The following is a 6,676-nucleotide window of genomic DNA, read 5'->3' as shown; positions in this document are numbered from 1 at the left end:
ATTGTGTGTTTCTTTCATTATTGTTGTTATTATTATTTATTAAAATCACCCCACTTTATAACTAGCTAACACTAACTAGCTAACTAGCATTCTGTTAACGTTAGTGTGTGTGCGTGTCATTCATGATTGTTGTCTGAAAAAGTATATTATTGTTTATCAACATATTAGCCTACTTCACAACTAGTGTATATGTAAAACATTTTCTGGTCATGCTGGGAAAGCACGTGGTGATGTATCATAACTAGCTAACACTAGAGTTAGCCAACATTACTATATGCAGTGTGTGTTTGTGTGTGTGTGTGAGTATATATTAATATACCTACATATTGATCTATTGGACACATTAGTTTTATGTTTCCTCATCCAATGTGTCATGGATGCTAGATACAGAGCTGAAATTGTCCTAGAGATGCTGGATGATGGAGGCCAGTAACGGGGTTGGACTCTTGAGTCTGAAATTTCTGATGATGAGGACCCAGACTATTGTCCAGGTGGAAGTGGAAATACAACTGAACAGAATCAATCTGATTCCGAAAATTTCTCTTATGTGACCTCTGAAAAAGAAAGTGTCCAAATCATGTCCAACAGAATGAGTCGGAAGGGCTCTTACTGGAGCAAGTTACCTCCCACCCAGTGCAGAACACAGCACCCTCAGAAGTCAGTCAGGGCCTGCACAAGGGCTTAACACCACTGCCTCAGAAGATGAATGGGAGTTCTTTATCACTGATGATATAATACAAGAGGTGATGAAGAGCACCTACTTGGAAGATTGTAGAGTAGCAACAGCAAGAGGAAAAGGGGTGGAAAAACGACCTTGGAAAAAATGGAAAAAAGATGAATTCATGACCGTCATTGGATTGACCCTGCTTGCAGCAAGTGAGAAGAACTGGGATGTATCAGTCCGTGAGCTATTTGGGAGTTCTCTGCATATTCCCATGTACAAGGCCTCTATGGCTATTGGAAGATTTGCAGACATTCACCATACCTTGCGCTTGGATGATCAGAGGACCAGAGCCTTCTGACTGGAAATAGACCATATGGCGGCCTTCCGCAATGTATGGGACCTACTCCTGGTCAACTGCAAAAAGCGACTCATCCCCAGTGATTGTGTCACTGTGGATGACCAGCTTGTGCCATTCAGGGTTAGGTGGAAGTTTCTGCAGTACATGCCAAGCAAGCCTGCCAAGTACGGCCTAAAGATCCTCTGGGTTTGTGATGCGCGCATCCCCTATGCAATAGATGGCATAGTTTACACGGGGGAAAGAATCAGGGGAACAAGTTCAGAAGAATCTGGGGGAATACATCAGTTGTGTAGTAGATTTAGAAACGCAGGTTGCAACATCAAAATGTTTAAAAAGGGAAAAATTAAGATATTTCAAACATGAAATCGTTCTTGTGTGGTCCTAGATATAATACTGAATACTATACAAGTGATTATTCCTAACCAAAATGACCAAAATGGCATAAAAACACATTGATTCTAATATGGGTCATTTTTTACCCACTTATGGAAGAGTGTAGGGTCCAGTCACTTGTGCATCTAATAGTTAAGTAGGTGCCCACCAAAGTCTAAAAATCAGCAAGTGGTTTTAAGGACCGTCACTACCAAACACCCAATTTCTGCAATAAAATGAGCACTTTTGATTTTAATGCTAAATGTTGTGTTTTCTATCTCTGCACACATGCTCAAAACTGTGTGTGGTAGCCACGTTGTACCTAGCACTTTTGCGCATTGCTAACAACTGTCATAAAACATCACTACCGAAACAGTCACTACCGAAACATACAGAAAGGTTTTGGTTGTGACATAATGGTTTCGGTAGTGACAATATGATGTTTATTTTTGAATAAAGTAAGTTTTAAATAGTATAATACATAGATACATATGTACATAAATCTTTCTGATTTTAACAATATTCTATTTCATATATTATCTTAATTTGCAGTGAAAAATAAAACCGAAACAGTCACTACCGAAACATACAGAGAGGTTTTGGTTGTGACATGGATTTGGTAGTGACAATATGATGTTTATTTTTTAAATAAAGTACGTTTTAAATAGTAAATCTTTTAACAATATTCTATTTCTATTTTACCTTAATATGAAGGGAAAAACACAAAAATGCCAAAAAGCCTAGCAGAGACAGAGTACAGGCGAAGGGTTAGAATTATCCAGTGAAATCCGAAGAATATTTAATAAAGGTAAGAGAAAGAAATAAGAGATGGAAGGAAGAAGGAAAGCTGACATCATCCAAGAGCAAAGGAAAGTCAGAAGAGCATGGAGGAAAAGACAAGACCACCTGGTGTCTCTAAAAAAACAGAGAGAGAGGGAACATACATACAGGGAAATGTATGTTACAAAAATATTTGTCATTCCAATTAAATTTTCATTTGGAAGGTGAAACCACAGTTTTTCAATGATGAAGAGACCTGTGATGGACAGGTGACCGGTCCAGCGTGTACCCTGCTTTTGCCCTAAGTCAGCTGCAATGAACTCCAACGCCCCGTGACCCTGAGTACAGCACAACGCAGTAGAAAATGGAAAAAATAATGTTTCATTAGTTTTATAACGGGCGGCATGGTGGTCGACTGGTTAGCATGTCCGCCTCACAATTCAGAGATCGTGGGTTCGATCCGGCCTCCCTGTGTGGAGTTTACATGTTCTCCCCGTGCCTGCGTGGGTTTTCTCCGGGTACTCCGGTTTCCTCCCACATTCCAAAAACATGCATGGTAAGTTGATTGGACACTCTAAATTGCCCCTAGGTGTGATTGTGAGTGTGGATGTTTGTCTCTGCGATTGGCTGGCAACCAATTCAGGGTGTCCCCCGCCTACTGCCCAAAGACAGCTGGGATAGGCTCCAACACGCCCCGCGACCCTTGTGAGGATAAGCGGTATCGATAATGGATGGATGGAAAGTTATATTACATGTTAAAAGTTAAAATATAGCAAAACTAGTGAAGTGATCACATTGCTACCCTCACACAAAGTATTACTGCAACAACAGTAATAGTATGGTCACTACCGAAACTTTTCAGTCACTACCGAAAAAACGGATGTTTTAACAAAAATAAAGTGTATTGAATTATCAACCAACAATTTATGATAATGATTGTTTAAAGGTATGTTTGTTTTAATTATTGATGACTTTTGAAGTCAATATGATCAACTTTCTACATTTTACAATGAAAAATAGAATAGATTTTTTTTATTTATTTCAGAAAAGGTAATATTACATTTTATTAAAAAATCATTTAGATTGATTTTGATGTAAAAACCATATATATTAATTATAAAAATACTGTGTAGAGGGGGGAATTGAAAAAAAATGAATCGGCTAGTAGAATTATTTTCATTCTTCTGTAAATGTGTGTTTTGGTAGTGACAAATTTTAGGACAGCCAAGATATTAGGAAAAAGCTAGAAAATAATATTTGAAAATTGACTGTACTTTTACTATATATGTGCCCCTTAAATATGGTGCAACATGAATACAGTAGAGTTTTTTCTGAAATAAAATACAAATTTCACACATTTTCCAACTCTGAATTTGAACCAATTCAGTAGAATGGCCCATATAAACGCAGTAAAAAAAAAAAAAAAAAAGCAGAAATGAGGAATTTACAACAATATGGCAGAAAAATGATGACAGGATTCTTGTCTTCTTAAGGCATCTGTGCCAGTGAAATGAGAAGGAGCAGAGTGGGAGCAGCTTTGAAAGCAGTTCTCCCTCACCACAAAGCTCGTCAACAAGTAAGCTTAGCCTCAGAATCACTATTGGAACAGTAGTTTACGCCATCAGATTTACAAAATTTAATGTCTTTTTCTTTCTGTAAGGGAGCCCAGAACCTGAATCCCGTCCCGTACACAGCTGACTACTTTGGACAAAAAACATTTTTCCACAGCCACATGGATAAAAATGAGAAACTTGTGATGTTTTGTGTCACACATGTTGTAGCCATTGACGGATTTGGTGGGAAATTGGTTGCTCATTCCACCATGGCAATTAAAAACAACCTCAAAATATATGAAGTGTACAGGCATGGTGTTAAATGTTGATCTGAAAAGTAAGCATGACTTTTAGCTTTTCTAAAATAACTCACAGTATGCCAGCTAGGTATCTATGCTCATGACAATTTGAGGTAAAAAAAATAGCCATTTGTCACTACAAACATGACTATGATGTACTGTTAATATGCAACTCTTACCTCTTGTGCCAAAGTCACTGATAGTGTAGTGGTACACACGCCTGAGTTGTGTGTGGGCAGCGTGGGATCGATTCCCGCTCAGTGACGGTGTCTGTGTGTGCCCTGCGACTGGCTGGTGACCAGTTCGGGGTGTAGTCTGACTTTGCCCATTGACGGCTGGGATAGGCTCCAGCAACTCCCCGCGACCCTGTATAGGATAAGCGGTTTGGAAGATGACATCACCTCTTGTGCCAATTTTATAACCTATCGCAGGAAAAGGGATTCCCAATGTTTCCCTAACCCTAACCTTGTAATGATATTTATATATGTTGTGTATTTAGATTAGAATGTTTTATGTCCAGAAGTTATTTTGAATTATTTGTATTGTTGTTTGTAGAGCTGGGCATTCCGTCCCTGGGCCGGACCGGTCGGACCCTCCGGCCCGGCCGGATGCCAATTTTCGGGGCGGGGGGGCGGGCGGATGACACATTTTAAAAAATGGCTGGACTAAGCATGGCCAGAAGTGGATTTTAGTACGGCCCACTAATCGGCTCTCATGCGTGTGACGTGCTCACGAGGCGGCCAAATTTCACCTCAGCCTACTCGGTGAAAGGCTTCTTTCTACTCCCGCGTCGGCGCGAGCGACAACTGCTGTTATAGGGATTGTGGTATTGCCCCCCCTGCTCCCTATTGTAACGGTATGCTCCAGTTGCAGGTGGGAGGCGCGGGTTACAGTGATGTGACAATAAGGAAATACAAACACGCTTGAACGCACGTTGCTGTCTCACGTCTCTTCTTACACAGACAACTGCCGCATTGATTCACATGACCGACGCATTGTGCTGTTGGGGATGATATGGCGTAGTATAAGATTTTTGCACGCCAGCCACACTCAACAACTCGGCAATCAGAGCACTCTCAAAATTGGCTCCTTGGTCAGAATGCAGATGTCTAGGAAAGCCATAGAGGCAAAAGTAATTGTGCCAAAGCTGATGTGCAACTGCTTTTGCAGACTGGTTGGGGCATAAGAAGGCCTGTGCCATCTTCGTGAAATGGTCCGTGACTACGACCACATCCAAGGATCGATTAGTGGAATCTTCAGCCGACCAGAAGTCGATGCACACCAACTCAAGAGGCTCGGAGGTTCTGATGTTTTCCAAAGGCGCCCTGGCTTCTAGTTCTGGTGCTTTGCTCACTACACACCGTCTGCAGTGCCTCACATACTCCACCACATCCTTGTGTAAGTTGAGCCAGTGAAACCTCTGTCTTGCAAGGTACAATGTCCGTTGTTGCCCTTGGTGGCCCACCTCATCATGGATACCTTGCAGTACTCTGGAGCGCAATGAGGTAGGGACCACATACAGACCAACTCTTCAAACAGTCTCACTGGACCAATTGGTTCTCGGGCACGTTCCCTTCTCGGTGGTCGTCTGTCCCTCTCTACAAAGAATATCACTCTGCTGAGAACACTGTCATCCCTCTGCTTCTCCATCGACAACTCCGGAGAGAGTACTTCTGCCCCGCCAATCTACGTCACAGCCTGGGGGCAATGTGGCGGTAAAAGTGCGTGTGGGCACACCTTGGAATCCTGCAGTTCATGTGCCTCGAAAACAGCTGCCACTTCCTGTGATGTAAAAGTGCCCGTCTGAACCACTGATGTACACTGCAAGGCAATAGGCTGGCGCCCATCAGTGTCAACGTCAACTGGATGAACAGACCAGCGGAATGCTTCCTGCACTCCATGAGCACACACTGCCGCCGCCTCCGCAAGCAAATCTTCATAGGGCACTCTGGTCAACCGGTGTAATGCACTAGGCTGCACAAACAGTTCCCTGCTCAAAGCATCCGCAACTACATTTCTGGGACCAGGAATGTACTTTATATCAAACTGGAATGGTGCCAACTTTGCAACCCATCGATGTTCACACGCATCAAGTCGGGCCTTGGACAGAATATACGTGAGAGGATTATTATCTGTCCACACAGTAAACTGATGGCCCCTCAACCAATGTTGAAACTTGTCGCTTACTGCCCACTTTAAGGCAGAAACTCTAGCCTATGAGCAGGATATCTGGATTGAGCATAACTGAGTGATTTACTCGTAAATACAATGGGCCTTGACATCGATCCACCAGCCGGAACTTGAGAAAGCACAGCAACAAGACCATTGCAAGAAGCGTCCACTGACAACAAGAATGGCTCGTCGAAGTTTGGATGGGCCAGAGGGACCTGGTCCAACAGTGCCTGTTTCAACAGCTGTAAAACCTGCCCACACGCATCAGTCCAGTCTTCAGCACATAATTTTCTCTGCGACTGTTTGTGCTTCTTTCCTTTACCACACGGACTCTTGTTGCCAGTTGTAAGACTGAACAAAGGCTTGGCAATAGAAGAACAACTTTTTCAACTGCTGGCAGAACAATTAACTGCTGGCAAAACACCACCATTCCAAGGAATGTCCGAATTTTCCGCTGTGAGGGGATCTTCGTTCCAGG

General features: G+C 42.5%; 1 pseudogene; it reads left to right on the top strand.

Moving 5' to 3' along the window:
• Positions 1–361: 361 nt before the first annotated feature.
• LOC147152433 (uncharacterized) lies at positions 362–5,441 on the top strand (annotated as a pseudogene).
• Positions 5,442–6,676: the final 1,235 nt, after the last annotated feature.

This window comes from Filicampus tigris, chromosome 1 (genome assembly GCF_054856515.1).
Source record: "Filicampus tigris isolate MCC_2025a chromosome 1, RoL_Ftig_1.0, whole genome shotgun sequence".
NCBI lineage: Eukaryota > Metazoa > Chordata > Actinopteri > Syngnathiformes > Syngnathidae > Filicampus > Filicampus tigris.
This window is presented reverse-complemented; position numbering and strand designations above follow the sequence as displayed.